The following is a 26,133-nucleotide window of genomic DNA, read 5'->3' as shown; positions in this document are numbered from 1 at the left end:
CGGTTCTAATTAATTCATGTAAATCTAACTAGAAGTATACCGGACCACACCAGGACCTTCTCCCTGACTGGGTTATAATTCATTAATGTAAATCTAACTACAAGTATATCCGACCACACCAAGACCTGCTCCTTGATTAGGTTATAATTCATTAATGTAAATCTGACGACAAGTATATCCGACCACACCAGGACCTGCTCCCTGACTGGGTTATAATTCATTAATGTAAATCTGACTACAAATATATCCGACCACACCAGGACCTGCTCCCTGACTGAGTTATAATTCATTAATGTAAATCTGACTACAAGTATATCCGACCACACGAGGACCTGCGTTTTGATTTGGCTCTACTTCATCTGAAGTCTATTTAAAAAAACCGAGGATTTAATGAGACCTACACAGTGATTTGATTGTAAGCTATTTGGTTAAATTATGTTGAATCGCGAAGCTACACAGTGGACTGACTACCTGTTCTCTTTTCACCGTAGGTATCGATATTCGATTTTAAGCACCGATCCACAAGGGAACTGTGGTAAATTTAAACAACAGTTTTAAATTACAGAAAAAACCTAAGATAATTTATCAAATTTTAAACAATTAAGTTATACCTTTTTTTTTCAAGTTCTTCAAGTGAGCTATCTGTGGATATTGAACGCAATATGAGCTATCTGTGGATATTGAACGCAATATGAGCTATCTGTGGATATTGTTATGAGATTATTAATAAAACTTCTTGCAGTCACTAATTGTGATATCATAAGCACGGTAGCTCTTACAATAGAATACTCATTACATGCAGTGGCGGAACGGTATGATACGGGTTTAAACGCTAGAAACCAGGTTTCGATACCCGTGAAGGGCAGAGCACGGATAAGCCATCGTGTACCTTTGTGCTTAACTTCAAAGAAACAATACATGCAATACGAACTATTTAGTTATATACGCATTTGTCCCCCGCTAGTACAGCGGTAAGTCTACAGATTTACAACGCTAAAATCAGGGGTGCGATTCCCCTCGGTGGGCTCAGCAGAAAGCTTGATGTGGCTTTGCTATAGAGAAAACACACACATATACGCGTTTAACAACAAAGTAACACATTTTCAGAAGTACTTAAGAGACACCTTTAGTTATAGAACCATTTGAAAAAATTAACGGAGAAGATGCAAACATTTACAAAACCTCGAGTGTTTCGATTCACTGACTGGTCGACACTGTTGAATGCTTCTAGCTGTTTAACAAACAGATTTATCATTGTTATAAGTGCACCCAATGGAACAATAGCAAGGGTTCCACGTGCTAGTGTTACCGTAAAATGATTAATTAACTATCTTATCAACCCTTAGTATATGCACACAAACACTACTCACAATACGTCATCCAAATAACATTACACACTACAGACTGTGCCATCGCGTGTACGGCACACATATCAAAACAACCCACCATTATTTGCACACATCACAATATTATGATGCACACCCATACTGATGATACACACACAGAGTGCCAACACCCATGAATGAATGATGCATAATACAATGCCACCTTGTATGAAAAAAGTGTATTAATAAGTAGACAAAATATGCAAAAAAAGTGAATGTACTAATGAGTGAACCAGAAAATAGGGAATCAAGGTAGGAATGGGCGTGAGGTGATAAAACTTCCTCTCTATAACGGCTATCTTCGGCTTTACAACGCTAAAATCAGGGGTTCTATTCCCCTCGCTGGACACAACAGATAGATTAATATAGACAGATTAATTGCTTTCAGTAATTCGATTCATAGAAACTTTTACTCCTTGTTTGTTAAGCCTAAAGTCTGATAAATTTAGTCCACCAGATGTACTGTGTATAGGATAAAAAATTAAGTATGGACAGTATGTTGGAAGCGCCCCCTTGTGAAATTATAGAGAGGAAGTTTTATTATACATGCCCGATCCTACCTTGTTTCCACACGTGCACGAAATGTGCATCCATTCATACATTTTTGTTTCATTAAATACTTGTTTCCGCTTGTGTACAATTACAGATGGAAATTATAAAACCGAAACTCTTTGTACACTCTTTGTCTCAGACTTAGAAGATCTTAGACCGATATAAAATAGATTATAATCAGAAGGATATCATTATAGTTTATGAGTTAACTTTAAACGTAAGCAAAAACTCGTGCATGGAATTTCTTCAGCCTATATAGTACTTGTTTGTTTTTTGGAATTTCGCACAAAGCTACTCGAGGGCTATCTGTGCTAGCCGTCCCTAATTTAGCAGTGTAAGACTAGAGGGAAGGCAGCTAGTCATCACCACCCACCGCCAACTCTTGGGCTACTCTTTTACCAACGAAAAGTGGGATTGACCGTCACATTATAACGCCCCCACGGCTGGGAGGGCGAGCATGTTTGGCGCGACTCGGGCGCGAACCCGCGACCCTCAGATTACGAAGCGCACGCCTTAACGCGATAGGCCATGCCAGGCTCTCTATATAGTACTAATGGATCGTAAAGGAAAAAGACATATTTACTATCCAGGGTATGAAGGAAATGATTTAGTAACTATGACAAAATTAATTTTAACAACAGAATAGAGGTGATAGAGACAGTGAAACTATGAGATAAATAACGAAGTATATTATGAAAGTCGGAGGTTAAAAACAAAACGTATTATGTCGGAGGTTAGAAACGAAACTTGTTATGAAAGTCGGAGACCAATAACGAAACTTGTAATGAACGTTTGAGGTCAAAAACAAAGTGTATTATATCGGAGGTTAAAAACGAAACTTATTATGAAAATCAGATATTGATAACAAAACATATAACGAAACTTGTTATGAAAGTTTGAGATTAAAAACAAAATGTATTATTTATATTATTTAAAAACGAAACGTACTATGAAAATTGGAGGTTGTTAAAGAAACGTATTTTCAAAGTCAGAGTTTAAAACGAAACATATAACGAAATTGTAAGGTTATTGACGAAACATATGAAGGATTTGTTTGTTTGTTTTTTGAATTTCGCACAAAGCTACTTGAGGACTATCTGCGCTAGCCATCCCTAATTTAGCAGTGTAAGACTAGAGGAAAGCAGCTAGTCATCACCACCCACCGCCAATTCTTGGGCTACTCTTTTACCAACGAATAGTGGGATTGACCGTCACATTATAACGCCCCCACGGCTGAAATGGCGAACATGTTTGGTGCGACGGGGATGCGAACTCGCGACCCTCAGATTACAAGTCGCACGCCTTAACACTCTTGGCCATGCCGGGCCGATATGAAGGAAGAGGTTATAAATACACGAGTAAGTTAACGAGTCTCAAACGTTCTGCTTAATTTTTCTGGCGCGATAAGCGGACACTAGGTGTATGTCAGTTAGTGGTAAAGTGTCGGGCACTGGATACGATGTTAGTTCAATTAATACAGGTCTATGTCAGTTAGTGGTAAAGTGTCGGGCACTGGATACGATGTTAGTTCAATTAATACAGGTCTATGTCAGTTAGTGGTAAAGTGTCGGGCACTGGATACGATGTTAGTTCAATTAATACAGGTCTATGTCAGTTAGTGGTAAAGTGTCGGGCACTGGATACGATGTTAGTTCAATTAATACAGGTCTATGTCAGTTAGTGGCAAAGTGTCGGGCACTGGATACGATGTTAGTTCAATTAATACAGGTCTATGTCAGTTAGTGGTAAAGTGTCGGGCACTGGATACGATGTTAGTTCAATTAATACAGGTCTATGTCAGTTAGTGGTAAAGTGTCGGGCACTGGATACGATGTTAGTTCAATTAATACAGGTCTATGTCAGTTAGTGGTAAAGTGTCGGGCACTGGATACGATGTTAGTTCAATTAATACAGGTCTATGTCAGTTAGTGGTAAAGTGTCGGGCACTGGATACGATGTTAGTTCAATTAATACAGGTCTATGTCAGTTAGTGGTAAAGTGTCGGGCACTGGATACGATGTTAGTTCAATTAATACAAAACTTTATTTCTGTCTTTTAACAACTGGACAATATCGTTTAGATTTAAAGTATAATTACCTATTTTTGTTTTTATTTGTTTTGAAGTTCAGCCTATCTGTGCTCTTCCCACCACGGGTATCGAAACCTGGTTTCTAACGTTGTAAGTCAACAGATATAGCGCTGTGTCATTGGAGGGGGGCTTTGTCTTTCTATCTATCCGACTACTTATTTATTTACGTAGGTAAGTTATGAAGTTTTTGGTTACATTTTATCAGTTAGTATTATTGAGAACTATTGACTGATTGCTTGGGGTTAAGCACAACGAGGTATCTGTACTCTGCTCACGACGGGTATCGAAAGCCGGTTTGTAACGGTGTGAGCCCGCAGACATAACTGTTGCAGACTAAATGTTATTTTCGCACACTATGTCAAGGGTTCGAAGCCTATCCTCGAACATCCCTACCCTTTCAGATGTAGAGATGTTAAAATATAACAATCAAACCCACTTCTCATTGGAAAAAAATATTAGCCAACGTTCTGGTGGCGGATGATATCGGGTAGCTGCCTTCCCTCTAGTCTTTCACTTCAAAATTATAGATGGCTAGCGCAGATAACTCTTTATAAGCTTTACGTGACATCCAAATCAAACACAGTTTGGAATCAAGGTCTATATCTTTAAGGTTGAAAAGTCAAAACATCCTTTATCAGGTACAAATTGAAAAGCTTGGATTAAAATGAAAGAGGTTGGGCATATTACATCATCTCCAGTGACGCCACTTCGCCCTAAAAGAAGAAATGTCTACCTTCGAAGACTTTCCAGTAATCTAGATGGGATTTGTTTACTTTCATAATCCCACGTGTTATTAGCGTCCAGAGTTCCCAAGGTTGGTAAAGACAGAGTACTTGCTAAGTAGAGAGTTTTTAGAAACAGAAGTTAATCAGAGAAATAATAACATCAGGTAGCAAAAAGCCAGTAGACTGCAATCGTGATAAGTGGACATGAAGAAAATCAGGATTTTATTCGTTACAGACAGTGTCTGGCTCCTGGAACAAAAAACACCAACTATCAATTTAGATGAAGCCTAAGATAAGACGAAGAAGAAATGATAGGTATAGAAATAAGTTTAAAGAAGAAATGCTATGATTATTCAGTCAGAAAAACAAGATGAAATTAGAGACATCTAGTGGAACAAATATACATCTTTCACTGTTGCTTCTCACAGGTTAAAATATGTTAGGTGTATATTAATACTACACTTTAAATTTTCTATTTGTCTACAATATAAACACACCGTAAATCGATGTGAGTTTCTCCAAACAAAACGTAAAGCTTCAAACCTATGCGATTTTAAACAGTTTGAACAATGTTAACCAGAATAAAACACTTACTCGGATACTATTCTTTACTTTGCTACTTCATCTATCTTAGAATTCCGACCTATAAAACACAGAAGGGGACAATGTTACGCTAGGTTCCTATTTGTTATTTGACTGTTCCATAGCCCTTAGAATCAAATTGCGACCTATAAAACACAGAAGGGGACAATGTTACGCTAGGTTCCTATTTGTTATTTGACTGTTACATAGCCCTTAGAATCAAATTGCGACCTATAAAACACAGAAGGGGACAATGTTACGCTAGGTTCCTATTTGTTATTTGACTGTTCCATAGACCTTAGAATCAAATTGCGACCTATAAAACACAGAAGGGGACAATGTTACGCTAGGTTCCTATTTGTTATTTGACTGTTCCATAGCCCTTAGAATCAAATTGCGACCTATAAAACACCGAAGGGGACAATGTTACGCTAGGTTCCTATTTGTTATTTGACTGTTCCATAGCCCTTAGAATCAAATTGCGACCTATAAAACACAGAAAGGGACAATGTTACGCTAGGTTCCTATTTGTTATTTGACTGTTCCATAGCCCTTAGAATCAAATTCCGACCTATAAAACACAGAAGGGGACAATGTTACGCTAGGTTCCTATTTGTTATTTGACTGTTCCATTGTTGTTACAATTAAATTCAGACCAGTAAAAGATAGAAGGGGACAATGTTACAAAATAATCCTTTTCCTCGTGGGACATTATTTCAAAATTTCTAGTTGTTATAGATTTTTACGGTACTATTGTTCTTTATGTATGTTTTTTCAAATATAAATTAACGTTGAAAATAATCTAATTTAATGTGTACGACATGCTTTATTTGAAGGAATAACAAGGTAGAAAACTTCAGTAAACCGACACACATTTAAGTTTTGGTTTTAATACCCTAGTGGTCAAATTTTACAAATGAAAAAATAATCAAAAGTTGTATGTTGATAAGGGTGAAGGTGGATGTAAAACGAATTAGTTCTAGAACGTTCATTAAACATTCTGATAACGAGTCAGAAGACCGATGAAATATCTTCATAGCTTGTACTTTGTTTTTTAACCTTTCCCTATCTCTGTCCACCCGAACGAAAAGGCCAGTCTGAAGATAAGGTACAGCGTCTACTGACCTTGGGGAGGGCGGTCTGAAGAAAGTAGAAGGAGTGGTAAAAGCAACTGTCTGTAGGGTAAACACGTACTGGAAAAAGCCTACGTGTTCTCCGTCTTAAAACTCTGCTATCACCCTCCAAATCTTTCGCCCATGGCCCCGAGCGTAATCTGTTGACAGGAGCGTAGAAAACCATTTCGCCTTGTAAACTACACGTGAAAAGGATACACCTGTTAAGAATGACAACGTTTAGCGCGATGTTTGTAAATGTTCGTCATCCGAAGCAAATACTGAATAGGAAAAAATGCTCAGTTCAGTTCTAGTTAATATAGCTCTACAGTTTCTGCCACATACGTACATAGATACATTAGACTCTCTAGGCCAATGTGCAATCTTATGATTCTATCTATTCAGGTGATTCGATAAGAGTTGTAGATGCACGTTTTCTGTTGCAGTAAGTTACCCCTGGGGACGATAGCTTGTAAAAATGAAGACATTGTAAAAAATTTTCTGACATCTTGTTTTATAAAAAAGAAAAGATGTAACTAATTGTCTTCGTAATGAGACGCGAAAACTAGGAAACCTATTTGTACTGTCGCTACAATTCACTTATGATATAGTCTGCTCGAGGGTTATGACGAAGATAAAGAAGACAGCACGAGCAGGATGAAATAGGTTCTATTTTTAAACCATGATTTGTAAATCAGACATGTCACTAAATTATTAAATTGGTGAATGAAACTGTATGACCCGGCATGGCCAGGTGGGTTAAGGCATTAGACTCGTAATCTGAGGGTCGTAGGTTCGAATCCCTATAACTCCAAGTGTGCTCGCCCTTTCAGCCGTGAGGGCGTTGTAATGTGACGGTCAATCCCACTATTCGTTGGTAAAAGAGTAGCTCAAGAGTTGGTGGTGGGTGGTGATGACTAGCTGCCTTACCTCTAGTCTTACACTGCTAAATTAAGGACGGCTAGCGCAGATAGCCCCCGTGTAGCTTTGTGCAAAATTCCAAAACAAACAAACAAATGAAACTACATTTGTTCCATCGAGACAGTGGGAGTGAGAAAAGTATTAAGTTTAAAATACGGATCAGCTAGAAATGGATAAGATGGATAGCAGTGGATACAGACGAAAGTGTGGGTTTAGTGACGAGACCGGGGACATACAAGACGCTATCTCTTGATCCTGGGTGGCGTTTTGATTTTCCGAGCATACGTCACCCCCATTGTGTTCAGATAAAGAAAGTGTGTTGTCTTGAGTTCGGTCACGTTTAGAATTAAGATGAATTGTTTACTTATTTTCGAAACGAATCCAACTGCATTTGAATCATGTTTTAACACAGATAATAAAACCGTTCGAATATTTCTCGCGAGATTGTTTGATACTGTACGTACACGTAATCAGCCAACTCGTTTATCTACCCTTTCGTTCACGAAAAGACGGCAGACTCACTCTCACGGACGAAGCAGACACGAAACTTTGCTCCGCAACCACAGTAACAACCTCCGTAAACCTACACTTCCAACATCACGAATGCTCTTGTTTTTAGAACCATTATTCACGTTCCTTCTCGTTGCATTGTTATCAGATTTACTGGTATTTATACGGTGGATTTCTGGAAAACGATTAATTCAGGATTAATTTTTTTAAACTCACCATGTACTCGAAGATCTGATTTCATTTTGAAGGAAGAGAAGCATGGATGGTGCTGATTACCCGTGAAAAATTAGACAAGAAAACAAACTATTTTCTAAAGTAGCTATGTCGTTAAAGTATTCACTGTCTATAACATAGAGAGAGAGGACTCGTTCTGCGCGTGTATTATCGACCTGACGAATCTCGCCATAACCTATTCTATAAAGTTTTACTCATTCATACTTTATCAAAATCTCCCAACGTGGCTCTCACGGCTAGAATCTGAAGTGCTTGTGTCTGCAACTCGTGCAATTTCTAGGTAAGGGTATTGTGGGAAGGAGAAATTGTATTGTAGAAGAAACTATGCGAGGCATGAAAGGTAAACAGCGAATAACAAAGACAGTTACAAATTTACGCTGATTCACGTAAAATAATTGTATAGTTTTTGAATTTCGCGCAACGCTACAGGACGTATCTGCGCTAGCCGTCCCTAATTTAGCAGCTAGTCATCACCACCCACCGTCAACTCTTGGAGTACTATTTTATCAACGAATGGTGGAATTGACCGTAACATTAAAACGCCCCACGGTAGAAAGGGCGAGCATGTTTGGTGTGATGAGGATTCGACCCTGTGACCCTCGGATTACAAGTAGAGCGCCTTAACCACCTGGCCATGCTGTCACATTTATTATATATTAAACCATTGACTTGTGTACTTGTAAACTGATAACTGTCTAAAATTGTAAATTCATTAATATTTAATGCGTTCACATGTTTCACACAAAAACTGTCCAATTTATAGTTACATCTAATCCTCTCTTATCGGACTTACTTCTTAAATACTTAAGGGAACGTATATAAAATACATGCGTTATAATCATACAGTTTATACTCTATTTTATGTAACTATATTAAGATAGCACCAAATTTTTGTCTGCTCTGAAAATGCGCGCGCACCATAATATCTAAAGCCCGTGCATGCGCACTTATCTCAACGGATGTAAACTGAAGGCGGCATGGCTTGGTGGTGTAAACGCTCAACTTGCAATCTGAGGATCGTGAGTTCGAATCCCCTTCACCAAACATGCTCACCCTTTCAGTCGTGAGGGCATTATAAAGTGACGGTATATCCAACTATTCGTTGGTGAGAAAGTAGCCCAAGAGTCAGCGGTGGGTGGTGATGAATAAATGCCTTCCTTTTTCTGTATCGCTGCTAAATTAGAGACGGCTAGCACAAATAGCCCTCGTGTAATAATTTTGCGCGAAATCAAAAAAGAACTTCTTGTGAATGTAAAACCGGTTACTAAAAATAAAAATACCAGTATTACAGAATTCTTAGATTGTTTATCAATAAACATGCCCGGTATGTAATTCTACGCATAGGGTTTTACAAATAGAACCAGGCTCGGCATGGTCAGGTTGTTAGGGCTTGTTGTCGAGTGTTTGAATCTCCGTCACACCAAACATGATCGCCCTTTCAGCCATAGGAGAGATGTAATATAATGATCAAACCCACTATTCGTTGGTAAAAGAGTACCCCAAGAGGTGGCAGTCAGTTGTGAGAACTAGCTGCCTTCCCTCTAGTCTTTCACTGCTAAATTAGGGACGGCTGGGGCAGATAACCCTCGCCTAACTTTGCGCGAAATTCAAAAAACAAACAAACAATTAGAATCCAGAATTAGACAACACACTTATATGAGATCGATACAACTGTCAAGTATTTAAGAACAACAACCTGTGCATCAGATGAATAAAACGAACTATAATATAATGATTCACAGTTAAGGGAAAAGTGCCGGAAAATTACCGTATACAAACACAGTCAACTGGATTCAGAATCTCACGTTAGTTGCATTAAACTTACAAATCTAAGTTGAAATTTTGATTCGATGAATACTGACATATTGAGTGTGTGTGTGATTTCTTATAGCAAGGCCACATCGAGTTATCTTCTGAGTCCACCGAGGGGGATCCAACCGCTGATTTTAGCGTTCTAAATCCGTAGACTTACCTCTGTACCAGCAGGGAACTGTAACATTTTCAAGAGAGGAGGCCGTTTAACTACAGAGAGTTTAATTTTATTAAATCGTGAAGTACAGACTGTAGCGTGTTAAGAGAAGGTGTGAATACATCTGGACGACAAGTCGACAGTGTGGGTCATATGTTCGTTTCACAATGTGTTCAATGTTACAAGTGCATATACGAGGAATCTTTAAGAAACGTAATAGTTAAAGATTTTAGTTAAGAGTGAAAGAAATATTATGTTAAAGTAGATAAAGGAAGTTCATTAATGTGTACGATTAATCATAAAGAAGGTGGAGACACAGACTGGTTTAAAATACGTCATTATGAACTATAGTCAGACTGGTTTAAAATACGTCATTATGAACTATAGACAGACTGGTTTAAAATACGTCATTATGAACTATAGATAGACTGGTTTAAAATACGTCATTATGAACTATAGACAGACTGGTTTAAAATACATCATTATGAACTATAGACAGACTGGTTTAAAATACGTCATTATGAACTATAGACAGACTGGTTTAAAATACATCATTATGAACTATAGACAGACTGGTTTAAAATACGTCATTATGAACTATAGACAGACTGGTTTAAAATACATCATTACTATAGAACTAAAATAGAACTATAGACAGACTGGTTTAAAATACATCATTATGAACTATAGTAGACTGGTTTAAAATACGATTATGAACTGGTGGTTTAAAATACATCATTATGAACTATAGACAGACTGGTTTAAAATACACCATTATGAACTACAGACAGACTGGTTTAAAATACATCATTATGAACTATAGACTGACTGGTTTATAAACAGCATTATGAACTAGAGACTGACTGGTTTAAAATACATCATGATGAACTGGAGAGACTGGTTTATAAGATATCATCATGACTAGAGACTGGCTTTCTATGAACTGGAGAAACTGGTTTATTTATAACACGATAAATTAGATTATATGTTCTCTATTCCTTCCCATACAAATTACGCTTCAGGGACTGACTTCCCGTGCACGCTAGGAACGGATGGGAAAAATGGTTAAGTGTGAGTTTTACCAGCGTGTAAGTCACGTTTCACTTTAAAACGAGGGTAACAATACTGTTGATAAACGCAGAGCAAAACCTTAGGTAAACCTTTCGAAACGGTCGCTTAGATTCTAATTCAGTTGACGTGAAGTAAGACAAGCATTCGAGCTGCGATATAAACTTTTTCACTGATGTTGAGTTATTTAGTTTCAGTCTATTCTCAAGAAAGAAAAGAAACCATTAAGTAGCGAATCATTTTTTATTTGTAGCTACACAGTGGGTTTATTATGATTCTACTCCATGGAAAGGTAAAAAGCACCACCTGCACGATGTTGTTCTTTATATGTTCTTTATACATTTGGTTACGCAGAAACCTTTCTCATTTCTTTAGAAGAGATTTTAGAAAGAAATAGGTGTCCGTTTCTATCAACGTGTGAATTAAAAATCGGAATGTATCTTTCTAAATAAAACGAATTACAAAAGTAGAGGTACTGAGAAGTAGCAATTCCTTAGCATATGATGAATTCGGTGCACGTGATCAAGCTGATTTTTTTTCACTGGAGGAGCACGAGGACGCAGTGCTCCACGTGCACCAACTGTGATTTGCGACCATGGATGTTTTTTTTTTTTTTTAAATGTAATTAATTATATTCGAGACAAACTGCATTAGAAACTTAAGAAAAGAAGAAATAAAAACTGGCCAATTTGTTGATAGTTAAGAAGCCATTATTGTAGCCCTGTAACATTTATGGCCGACTAAAGCTACCTACTTAGTAATTAAGACATGTGCTTCTTTTTATTTCCCCTCTAGTACAGTGGTAAATCTACGGATTTACAACGCTAAAATCAGTAGTTCGATTCCCCTCGGTGGGTTCAGCAGATATCCTGCTGTGGCTTTGCTATAAGAAAAACAAAGAAGGTAACAGTCCTATTGCGGTGCATTTGAATAGAAAAATATTACTTTTGTTTCCCTTTCTTTCTGAGGTTCGTTTTTATTTTTTTAACGAAATGTCCAACTTATTTATTTCCTTTTAATTAACCGAAACCAAAACCTGTGTTGCTTAAAACGAAACTTACACTATCGGTCTTCTCATTGTTTTAACTACTGGCTGGTATAGTCAGATTTTCAAACCGAAAGAAACGGTTAACAGCTATAACAGTGAGGAACGTTGAGGTCAATATCTTTAATCTTTAACCACAGCTCGAGTTATTCTCCCGTGTGATAGGGTCTACTGCAGTTATGCAGGTGACCTGAGGTTCCATGCAGTTGGAAATGTCGGCATGTCGACAGGAGAGCAAGGGGGAAGTTCCAAGCCAGGTTCATCGGCCAGAAAGCACATCTAGCATCTAACGAAGGAGTGGTGATCATGTAGCGTAGTGAGGTTATCTCTGAGGCGGTGTATCATGGATCTCACGAAGCAGTGTTTTTATCCGGTATTAGATCCATATCAGCTGTTTAGCCCTGCGATTAGCTGTCGACTGAGCACGCAAAAGAAGACAATGAGACTGAGAATGTTGTTACCATGGTTACGTCGAGATGAAATAAGGGATAAAAGATACATTTGGATGTGTATCGGTAGATGTGTGACTAACCACTATGGACGTACACATTTAAGATCTCAGCCTCAGAGCTCTCGGTCTATCTCTATGGTCAAGTTTACCAGGTCTGGTGTTATTCATTCTTCTTTTAAACATGGTGATTACACGCGTGATTAGATGACCCGTCTGCCCCCCCCCTTCAAAACACGTTGAAAGCCTGTCGTGTAGGTTTTAAGGAACATGTTGTGTTTTCTTTTCTTCTGCGTCGTGTAAATGCACTCGAGACCACATTCTTGGAATTATGACCGAATACACTATTCGTTTCATGCTACTGACAACTGAATCTCAAACACTGATCAATGAAATATTCAGAATAGAAAGGTGTTCGGTAAAATTAAAAGTTATGAAAGTTTAAAGTTTGTAGTGCAAACTTTATATTCACTTGTTAATATCACGACCTACGACTCCGATACGACTTCACTGCAGCAAACAAGGCACTTGCTTAATTTGTTTAGGTTTAAGTAGCTTGTGTCTGTGTCATGAGGTGACGGTCACGTGAGAGTACGTAAATACTTTTGTTGTTAAATTATGTTAATATATTTAAAATTGTTAAAATAAATTCAGTAGTGTTGGACCCTGGCCCCAGATGGTTGGGGCGCTCGGCTCGCAGGTTCGAATCTCTTTCCCACGAAACATACTTGCCCCTTTCAGACGTGGACGCGTTATAATATAACGGTGAATTCCAGTTTTCATTGTAAAAGAGTAACCCAAAGTTGGCGGTAGGTGGTCATAACTAGCTACCTTCCCTCTGGTCTTACACTACTAAATTAAGGACGGCTAGCACAGATAGCCCTCTAGTAGCTTTGTGCGAAATTCAAAACAAACAAGCTGGACCGTGTAAGTTAACAGAATCACTATCACACTGTAACTTTTCTCGGATGAAACACATTATTCCATTTTAAAATGATATCGTACCAGATAGTAATATCTTGTTCAAAGTGGAGGTAACGGTTCTTTTCTGTGAAGCAGATTTATTACACCAGACCTTCCATTACCAGAAACGAACTAAAACAACCTCACTTTGTGTCGTTGTTTTCATTCAGCGTAAAACACTATAAGTGTCCATTTCGGCTGCGTAAGGTACGGTGATCCTGGCTGAACTCTCACGTTAGATTATTTAAATAAAGGAAACAAGATAAAAGGACGGTGACCAAATTCAAGTTTCTCAAACTTGCTAAGAAAACGTTAGTCGAGGAAATAAAAAAATTACATAACGTGACTAAATAATACATGTATTTAAATAAAAATCGATGGTTGTCGAGTTTTTTATGTTCAGTTATTTTTATAATTACCTTGTAGGATTGAGTTATAAACAGTCACAACTCATTAGTTAGCTGACGTAAAGTGTTCTAATCGATGATGTCCTTAAGAATGTTCTGTGTTATCACAACACAGGAACAAACACAAAACATGGTTTCTCTGAGATTATCTCCAACCAAAGAAAGTGACTTGAACTAATGTATGTGAAAAGTCCAGAATAAAGAAGATGACTTGTACCAATACATATGACAAGTCCAGGATGTGAAAGGTGAACCAATACATATGACAAGTCCAGGATGCTTAACCAATATCTTTCTAAGTACGAGTCTTGTGTTTCAGGTTCTCATGTCTGTGCAATGTTCGTAAATTTTATATTAAAGAAAAAAATTAATGTGGGACAAAACTGTGTGTTTTGTAAACCATGTATCGTTGAGTAAACGTTTTGCAACTAAATATAAAATAAACTAAATATAACTACATATGAGTTCAAACGGAAAATAAACTAAATATAACTACATATGAGTTCAAACAGAAATATACTAAATATAACTACATATGAGTTCAAACGGAAAATAAACTAAATATAACTACATATGAGTTCAAACGGAAAATATACTAAATATAACTACATATGAGTTAAAACAGAAAATAAACTAAATATAACTACATATGAGTTCAAACGGAAAATATACTAAATATAACTACATATGAGTTCAAACGGAAATAAACTAAATATAACTACATATGAGTTCAAATGGAAAATATACTAAATATAACTACATATGAGTTCAAACGGAAATAAACTAAATATAACTACATATGAGTTCAAACGGAAATAAACTAAATATAACTACATATGAGTTCAAATGGAAAATAAACTAAATATAACTACATATGAGTTCAAACGGAAAATAAACTAAATATAACTACACATGAGTTCAAATGGAAAATAAACTAAATATAACTACATATGAGTTCAAACGGAAAATAAACTAAATATAACTACATATGAGTTCAAATGAAAAATAAACTAAATATAACTACATATGAGTTCAAATGGAAAATAAACTAAATATAACTACATATGAGTTCAAACGGAAAATAAACTAAATATAACTACACATGAGTTCAAATGGAAAATAAACTAAATATAACTACATATGATTTCAAACGGAAAATAAACTAAATATAACTACATATGAGTTCAAATGGAAAATAAACTAAATATAACTACATATGAGTTCAAATGGAAAATAAACTAAATATAACTACATATGAGTTCAAATGGAAAATAAACTAAATATAACTACATATGAGTTCAAACGGAAATAAAACTATTATTTCCAAAATAACAAGTCTATATAAAGTTATATACGATGAAACTATTTTTATTCCAAAATCTTGATGCTTGGAAAATAAACGTTACTTCACTCGTTCATAACGAGTATGAATTAAATAGTTATATTTTCAATTTTGTTTTAAATAAATAAATAAATCACCTGTTGATAATGCAGCCAGTCTACAGCGTTCTACCACAACTACCATCCATGGTAAAGAACTAACTACCATTCTTACAACGTACCCACAGGTTAAAGTGCGGAGAATGTTTTGTGGCATGGTACGTACGGCTTCGAACCGAAGTCACCAGAGATCTACCACAAAGACACGTTATGTAAGTTTGTATATTTATATTTTCCCTCACAGTATTTGTTTTTATATTTATACGTTCCTTCACACTGTTTGTTTGTATTTATACGTTTCTTTACACTGTTATTTTATATTTATACGTTCCTTCTTACTGTTACTTTGTATTTATACGTTTCTTCTTACTGTTAGTTTGTATTTGTACGTTCCTTCACACTGTTAGTTTGTATTTATACGTTCCTTCACATTGTTGGTTTGTATTTATACGTTCCTTCACACTGTTAGTTTATATTTATACGTTCCTTCACACTGTTAGTTTGTATTTGTACGTTCCTTCACACTGTTAGTTTGTATTTATACATTCCTTCACATTGTTGGTTTATATTTGTACGTTCCTTCACACTGTTAGTTTATATTTATACGTTCCTTCACACTGTTGGTTTGTATTTATACGTTTTTCTTCACACTGTTAGTTTGTATTTATACGTTCCCTCACACTGCTAGTTTGTATATTCATATTTCGTTCACACTGCTAGTTTGTATATTCATACTTTCGTTCACACTGTTAGTTTGTATTTATACGTTTTTCTTCACACTGTTGTGGTGGACTGCAATTGACTGTCAACACATTTTAACTTGTTGGAAAAATTACGAATCTACATTTCCCAAATGTCCGTCACAAGAACTCCTTGACAGCTCAGCAGCAAGTTCGAAATTCAGGATTCTGTTCTTGCAGTGGGCACATCAGATTGAACATCTTCCCATATATGTCTCAAACATTTCAAAGCACTACTTGGTCTGACTGTATCAAAGATTTTGTTGCGTCTGGTTCATATTTCATCTAGCTTTAGTTGCAAAAACTTTCACAAGAAATTCTTCAAATTATAATTTTTATCCTGATTCATTTCCTTGGACTGACATCAAGTTGTGGACTGAAGACCTCTTCAAGTTTCTTTTCTTACAATTTTCAATACCCGCCTTTGAAGTGACTTTTCACAGACACACACACAAACCCTCACGGTTCAGTCTTAACTTGACAAGCTAGTTAAGCTAATGTTTAGGGTTTGATCCCAGTGCAGTGAGCGCAACACATGCTCTTAACAACAAACATTAAGACATCTCTATTTACAAAGGCTGGACACATCACAATGGTCAGCATGTCGGGCTGTGGACGTGAAGTCTCTGCGGTTTCGTCCAATTATCGTCAAAAGAGAAAAATGCTCTCTTCAGTTTGGGGCCGTCCGTAAGTGACGGTTTCGTCCAACTGTTCAACTAGAGTAGCTTAAAAGTTCACCTGTGGTTGGTATTGACTACCCGCCTCCTTTTTAGTTCAGGGACGGGTAGAAAAAACAAACAGCCCTCGAGCAGCAGTGCCATCAGTTAAACAATCAAATTGTTTTCGGGACAGCCCACGTTTCCTACAATAAATATAAAACAGGAAAATAGGAAGCTATTCGTAAAGTTTCATTGTCGTAAACTTTGGGGAAAATTTATCAGAAATTCTGACCAAGCTTCTGAGATTTGAGTGAAAACCCCCCAAAAACCCAATATATAAATTCACACTTATACCATAACATGCATGTATATCTCCCACGTGAATAAAACTGTATTAGAAATTTTAACAAACATTGTTCTGTTAAAATATCTTACTGTTTGTTTGCTTCGGATATTCGCTTAAAGCTAAATTATATTTTGAACTAATAAATCAGAAGGAATGCTGCTAGAGAACAACCAGCGCCCCACAATAAACAAATACCAAGATCTGTATAACTCCTCCCACTCATCTGGCGCACCCACGGTCTGAAAGAAAGGAATACAATTTTGTTTAATGACGGTAGAGAAACATGAACGATTGGTTTCAAATCCAAAACGTTACCCACTACGTACACACGACCCGAACATCATTCTGTTTAAATTGATTCAATAATAAACCGAATCTATAAGATTCCAGTTTACAAGCACTAATTATTGTGTTTTTGCTCCATACTAATACTGACATTCTCTACACTTTGTTTCTGCACCATGTTAGCATTGTTATTCTCTACACTTTGTTTCTGTTCCATTTTGACACTGATATTGTCTATACTTTATTTCTGTTTTATGCTAACACTGATGTTCCTTATACTTTGTTTCTGCACCATGATGAGACTGATATTCTATTTTTTTTTCTGCACCATGCTAACATTAGTATCCTCTACACTTTTTTCTGCACCATGCAGACACTGATATTCTCTACACTTTGTTTCTGCACAATGCTAACATTGATATTCTCTTCTTTGTTTCTGCACCATGCTAACACTGATATTCTATGCACTTTGTTTCTGCACCATGCTAACACTGATATTCTATACACTTTGTTTCTACCCAATGCTAACATTGATATTCTCTACACTTTGTTTGTGCACCATGCTAACACTGATATTTTCTACACTTTGTTTCTGCACCATGCTAAAACTGATATTCTCTTCACTTTATTTCTGCACCACGCTAACACTGATATTCTCTACATTTTGTTTCTGCACCATGCTAAAACTGACATTCTCTACAATTTGTTTCTGCACCATGCTAACATGATATTCTATACACGTTGTTTCTGCACCATGCTAACACTGATATTCTCTACACTTTGTTTCAGCACCATGCTAACACTGATATTCTCTGCACTTTGTTTCTGCACCATGCTAACACTGATATTCTCTACACTTTGATTCTAAATCATGCTAACACTGATATTCTCTACACTTTGTTTCTGCACCATGCTAAAACTGATATTCTCTACACTTTGTTTCTGCACCATGCTAATACTGATACTCTTTTCTTTGTTTTTGCACCATGCTAACATTTATATTATCTACACTTTTCTCTGTTCTTAATAACATTGAAATTATCTACACTTTGTTTCTGCTCCATTTTAACATTGATATTCTCTACACGTTGTTCTTGCACCATGCGAACACTGATATCGTCTATTATTTGTTTCTGTTCAATTCTAACACTGATAGTCTCTACACTTTGTTTCTGCCCAATGCTAACACTCATATTCTCTACACATTGTTACTGCACCATGCTAAAATTGATACTCTCTACACTCTTTTTCTACCCAATGCTAACACTGATATTCTCTACACTTTGTTTCTGCACCATTCTAACATTGATATTCTTTACACTTTGATTCTGCACTATGCAAAAATTAACATTATCTACACTTTGTTTCTAAACCATTCTAACACTGATATTCTCTACACTTTGTTTGTGCACCATGCTAAAACTGATATTGTCTATACTTTGTTTCTGTCCCATTCTAACACTGATATACTCCAAACTTTGTTTCTGGTCCATTAAAACACTGATATTATCTACACTTTGTGTCTGCATTATGCTAACACTTATATTCTTTTGTTTGATTTTGCACCATGCTAACATTTGCATTCTCTACACTTTGGTTTTGCACCATGCTAACACTGATATTCTCTACATTTTTTCTACACCATGCTAACACTGTAATTTTCTGCACTTAGATTCTTCTCCATGCTAACACTGATATTCTCTACACTTTTTTCTGTTCCATTCTAACACTGATATTCTCTACACTTTGTTTCTGGATCCATGCTAACACTGATATTCTTTACACTTTGTCTCTGTTCTTTCTAACATTGATATTATCTGCACTTTGTTCTAGCACCATGCTAACACTGATGTTGTCTGCACTTTGTGTCTGCACCATTCTAACATTTATTCTCTTGTTTGATTCTCTTGATTTTGTTTTTTTTCTGCATGCTAACATGCTAACACTGATATTCTCTACACTTTTTTCTGCACCATGCTAACACTGATAATTCTCTTCACTTTGTTTCTGGATCCTGCTAACACTGATCTTTTTTGTCCATGCTGGCACCATGATGATTCTCTACACTTTGTTTCTGCACCATACTAACACTGATATTCTCTACACTTTGTCTCTGCACCATGCTAACATTTATATTCCCTACTAACACTTTTTCTCTTCTCTGTTCTTACTAACATTGAAATTATCTACACTTTGTTTCTGCACCATTTTAACATTGATATTCTCTACACTTTGTTTCTACTTACTGCTAACACTGATATTTTCTACACATTAATTCTGCACCATACTAACACTGATATTCTATACACTTTTTTGCTTGCTGCCCAATGCTAACACTGATATTCTCTGCCTAACACTGATGTTCTCTGTGTTTCTGCATCATACTAACACTCATATTCTCTACACTTTGTTTGTGCACCATGCTAACACTGATATTTTCTACACTTTGTTTCTAAACCATGCTAACAATGATATTTTCTACACTTTGTTTCTGCACCATTTCAATATTGATATTCTCTACAATTTGTTCTAGGACCATTCTAACACTGGTATTGTCCATACTTTGTTTCTGTTCCATTCTAAGACTGATATTGTCTACACTTTGTGTCTGCACCATGCTAACACTTATATTCTCTTGTTTGATTTTGCACCATTCTAACACTGATATTCTCTACATTTTTTCTGCACCATGCTAACACTGTAATTTTCTGCACTTAGCTTCTTCTCCATGCTTACACTGATATTCTATACACTTTTTTCTGTTCTATTCTAACACTGATATTCTCTTCACTTTGTTTCTGCACCATGTTAAAACTGATATTCTCTACACTTTATTTCTCCACCATGCTAACAACGACTTTTCTACACTTTGTTTCTGCACCATGCTAAAACTGATATTTTCTGTACTTTTCTTCTGCTCCATGCTGATACTTATATTCTCTACACTTAATTTCTGCACAATGCAAACATTTATATTCTCTACACCTTCTTTCTGCACCATGCTAACATTGATATTCTCTACACTTTGTTTCTGTTCCATTCTAACACTGATATACTCCAAACTTTGTTTCTGGTCCATTAGAACACTGATATTGTCTACACTTTGTGACTGCACGATGCTAACACTCATGTTCTCTTGCTTGTTTTTGCACCATGCTAACATTTGTATTCTCCACACTTTGATCTTGCACCATGCTAACACTGTAATTTTTCTGCATTTGCTAGCTTCTTTCTCTTTGCTACTTCTCTGATATTCTCTACATTTTGTTTCTGTTCCATGCTAACTAACATTGATATTTTCTATTACTAACACTGATGTTATCTGCACCATGCTAACACTGATATTCTCTGCACTTTGTTTCTCAACCATGCTAACACTGATATTCTCTAAACTTTATTTATCCACCATGCTAACAACGACATTTTCTACACTTTGTTTCTGCACCATGCTAACACTGATATTTTCTGTGCTTTTTTTCTGCTCTATGCTGATAACACTGATTTTCTCTTTTCTTTGGTTTCTGCTTATTTTCCATGCTAACATTTATGTTCTATACACTTTGTTTCTGCACCATGCTAACACTGATATTCTCTACACTTTGTTTCTGCACCATGCTAACATTGATATTCTCTACACATTGTTCTGGCACCATGCTAACACTGATGTTGTCTATAATTTGTTTCTGTTCCATTCTAAGGTGATATACTCCAAACTTTGTTTCTGGTCAGTTAAAACACTGATGTTGTCTGCACTTTGTGTCTGCACCATGCTAACACTTATATTCTATTGTTTGTTTTGCACCATGCTAACGTTTGTATTCTCCACACTTTGATTTTGCACCATGCTAACACTGTAATTTTCTACATTAGCTTTTTCTTTACGCTCACACTGATATTCTCTGCACTTTGTTCTGTTCCATTCTAACACTGATATTCTCTTCACATTGTTTTTGGTTCCTGCTAACACTGATATTCTTTACACTTTGTCTCTGTTCTTACTAACATTGATATTACCTACACTTGGTTTTTGCACTATGCTGTCACTGATATTCTCCACACTTTGTTTCTGCACTATGCTAACACTGATGTTTTCTACACTTTGTTTCTGCTTCGTTCTGACCTTATATTGTCTATACTGTATTTCTGTTTTATGCTAACACTGATGTTCCTTATGCTTTGTTTCTGTTCCATGCTAACACTGATGTTCTTTACACTTCTTTCTGTTATATACTAACACTCATATTCTTTACACTTTGTTTCTGTTCCATTCTAACACTAATATTCTAATAATTTTGCTTCTGCACCATGCTGACACTAATATTCTCTATACTTTGTTTTGTTCCAAACTAACACTTATATTCACTACACTTTGTATTAGCACCATGCTAACAATGATATTCTCTACACTTTTTTTCTGTTCCATTCTAACACTGATATTCTCTTCGCTTTGTTTCTGGATCTTGCTAACACTGATATTCTTTACACTTTGTTCTGTTCTTACTAACATTGATATTATCTACATTTTGTTTCTGCACCATGCTAACACTGATATTGTCTATGGTTTGTTTCTGTTCCATTCTACCACTGATATTCTCCATACTTTGTTTCTGTTCCATTCTAACACTGATATACTCTACACTTTGTTTCTGTTCCATTAAAACACTGATGTTGTCTACACTTTGTGTCTGCGCCATTCTAACATTTATATTCTCTTGTTTGTTTTTTTGCACCATGCTAACACTGATATTCTCTACACTTTTTTCTGCACCATGCTAACACTGTAATTTTCTGCACTTTTTTTCTTTTCCATGCTGGCACTGATATTCTCTACACTTTGTTTCTGCACCATACTAACACTGATATTCTCTACACTTTGTCTCTGCACCATGCTAATGTTGTATTCCCTACACTTTTCTCTGTTCTTACTAACATTGATATTATCTACACTTTGTTTCTGCACCATTTTAACATTGATATTCTCTACATGTTGTTTCTTGCTCCAGGCTATTACTGATGTTGTCTATTATTTTTTTTCTGTTCCGTTCTAACACTGATGGTCTCTACACTTTGTTTCTGCTTACTGCTAACACTGATATTTTCTGCACTTTGTTTCTGCACCATGCTAACACTGATATTCTATACACTTTTTTTTTTCCCAATGCTAACACTGATATTCTCTACCCTTTGTTTCTGCATCATACTAACACTCATATTCTCTACACTTTGTTTGTGCACCATGCTAACACTGATATTTTCTACACTTTGTTTCTAAACCATGCTAACAATGATATTTTCTACACTTTGTTTCTGCACCATTTCAATATTGATATTCTCTACATTTTGTTTCTGGGACCATTCTAACACTGGTATTGTCCATACTTTGTTTCTGTTCCATTCTAACACTGATATTGTCTACACTTTGTTGTCTGCACCATGCTAACACTTATATTCTCTCTTGTTTGGGTTTTGCGCCATTCTAACACTGATATTCTCTACATTTTTCTGCACCATGCTAACACTGATTTCTCTGCACTTTGCTTTCTTCTCCATGCTAACACTGATATTCTATACACTTTTTTTCTGTTCTATTCTGACACTGATATTCTCTTCTTCACTTTGTTTCTGCACCATGTTAAAACTGATATTCTCTACACTTTGTTTCTCCACCATGCTAACAACGATATTCTCTACACTTTGTTTCTGCACCATGCTAAAACTGATATTTTCTGTGCTTTTTTTCTGCTCCATGCTGATACTGATATTCTCTACACTTTGTTTCTGCACAATGCTAACATTGATATTCTCTACACCTTCTTTCTGCAACCATGCTAACATTGATATTCTCTGCACTTTGTTTCTGTTCCATTCTAACACTGATATTCTCCAGGCTTTGTTTCTGGTCCATTGAACACTGATGTTGTCTACACTTTGTGACTGCACGATGCTAACACTCATGTTCTCTTGCTTGTTTTTTTGCACCATGCTAACACTTGTATTCTCCACACTTTGATCTTGCACCATGCTAACACTGTGTGATTTTCTGCGTTTTAGCTTCTTCTCTGTGCTAACACTGATATTCTCTACATTTTTTGTTTCTGCACCATGCTAACATTGATATTTTCTACACTTTGTTTCTGCACCATGCTAACACTGATATTCTCTGCACTTTGTTTCTCAACCATGCTAACACTGATATTCTCTAAACTTTGTTTATCCACCATGCTAACAACGATATTTTCTGCACTTTGTTTCTGCACCACGCTAACACTGATATTCTCTACATTTTGTTTCTGCACCATGCTAACACTGATATTCTCTACACTTTGTTTCTGCACCATGCTAACATGATATTCTATACACGTTGTTTCTGCACCATGCTAACACTGATATTCTCTACACTTTGTTTCTGCACCATGCTAACACTGATATTCTCTGCACTTTGTTTCTGCACCATGCTAACACTGATATTCTCTACACTTTGATTCTAAATCATGCTAACACTGATATTCTCTACACTTTGTTTCTGCACCATGCTAAAACTGATATTCTCTACACTTTGTTTCTGCACCATGCTAATACTGATACTCTTTTCTTTGTTTTTGCACCATGCTAACATTTATATTATCTACACTTTTCTCTGTTCTTACTAACATTGATGATTATCTACACTTTGTTTCTGCTCCATTTTAACATTGATATTCTCTACACGTTGTTCTTGCACCATGCGAACACTGATATCGTCTATTATTTGTTTCTGTTCAATTCTAACACTGATAGTCTCTACACTTTGTTTCTACCCAATGCTAACACTCATATTCTCTACACATTGTTACTGCACCATGCTAAAATTGATACTCTCTACACTCTTTTTCTACCCAATGCTAACACTGATATTCTCTACACTTTGTTTCTGCACCATTCTAACATTGATATTCTTTACACTTTGATTCTGCACTATGCAAAATTAATATTATCTACACTTTGTTTCTAAACCATTCTAACACTGATATTCTCTACACTTTGTTTCTGCACCATGCTAAAACTGATATTGTCTATACTTTGTTTCTGTCCCATTCTAACACTGATATTCTCTACACTTTGTTTCTGGTCCATTAAAACACTGATATTATCTACACTTTGTGTCTGCATTATGCTAACACTTATATTCTTTTGTTTGATTTTGCACCATGCTAACATTTGCATTCTCTACACTTTGGTTTTGCACCATGCTAACACTGATATTCTCTACATTTTTTCTACACCATGCTAACACTGTAATTTTCTGCGCTTGTCTCTTTCTTCTCCATGCTAACACTGATATTCTCTACACTTTTTTTCTGTTCCATTCTAACACTGATATTCTCTACACTTTGTTTCTGGATCCATGCTAACACTGATATTCTTTACACTTTGTCTCTGTTCTTACTAACATTGATGTTATCTACACTTTGTTCTAGCACCATGCTAACACTGATATTGTCTACACTTTGTGTCTGCACCATTCTAACATTTATATTCTCTTGTTTGTTTTTGCACCATGCTAACACTGATATTCTCTACATTTTTTTCTGCACCATGCTAACACTGTGATTTTCTGCACTTTGCTTCTTTCCATGCTGGCACTGATATTCTCTACACTTTGTTTCTGCGCCATGCTAACACTGATATTCTCTACACTTTGTCTCTGCACCATGCTAACATTTATATTCCTACACTTTTTTCTCTGTTCTTGCTAACATTGATTATTATCTACACTTTGTTTCTGCACCATTTTAACATTGATATTCTCTACACTTTGTTTCTACTTACTGCTAACACTGATATTTTCTACACATTAATTCTGCACCATGCTAACACTGATATTCTATACACTTTTTTTCTACCCAATGCTAACACTGATATTCTCTACCCTTTGTTTCTGCGTCATACTAACACTCATATTCTCTACACTTTGTTTGTGCACCATGCTAACACTGATATTTTCTACACTTTGTTTCTGCACCATGCTAACAATGATGTTTTCTACACTTTGTTTCTGCACCATTTCAATATTGATATTCTCTACAATTTGTTCTAGGACCATTCTAACACTGGTATTGTCCATACTTTGTTTCTGTTCCATTCTAAGACTGATATTGTCTACACTTTGTGTCTGCACCATGCTAACACTTATATTCTCTTGTTTGGTTTCTGCACCATTCTAACACTGATATTCTCTACATTTTTTTTCTGCACCATGCTAACACTGTAATTTTCTGCACTTAGCTTCTTCTCCATGCTTACACTGATATTCTATACACTTTTTTCTGTTCTATTCTAACACTGATATTCTCTTCACTTTGTTTCTGCACCATGTTAAAACTGATATTCTCTACACTTTATTTCTCCACCATGCTAACAACGACTTTTCTACACTTTGTTTCTGCACCATGCTAACACTGATATTTTCTGTACTTTTTTTTCTGCTCCATGCTGATGCTTATATTCTCTACACTTTGTTTCTGCACAATGCAAACATTTATATTCTCTACACCTTCTTTCTGCACCATGCTAACATTGATATTCTCTACACTTTGTTTCTGTTCCATTCTAACACTGATATGCTCCAGGCTTTGTTTCTGGTCCATTGGAACACTGATATTGTCTACACTTT

At 36.1% G+C, this 26,133-nt stretch overlaps 1 long non-coding RNA gene across 2 annotated transcripts in view; it reads left to right on the top strand.

Annotated features, from left to right (window-relative positions):
* The window catches only part of LOC143250300 (uncharacterized), a 136,081-nt gene that overhangs the window by 17,490 nt on the left and 92,458 nt on the right, over window positions 1-26,133 (top strand). For both annotated transcript variants that reach the window (XR_013028131.1, XR_013028133.1), the window contains exon 2: window positions 15,579-15,662. This is a non-coding gene — a long non-coding RNA (uncharacterized LOC143250300). The remainder of the gene's footprint in view (window positions 1-15,578; window positions 15,663-26,133) is intronic.

Source organism: Tachypleus tridentatus, chromosome 5 (assembly GCF_004210375.1).
Source record: "Tachypleus tridentatus isolate NWPU-2018 chromosome 5, ASM421037v1, whole genome shotgun sequence".
Taxonomy (NCBI): Eukaryota; Metazoa; Arthropoda; class Merostomata; order Xiphosura; family Limulidae; genus Tachypleus; species Tachypleus tridentatus.
The sequence above is the reverse complement of the archived record's forward strand: the minus strand, read 5'-3'. Positions and strand labels throughout refer to the sequence as shown.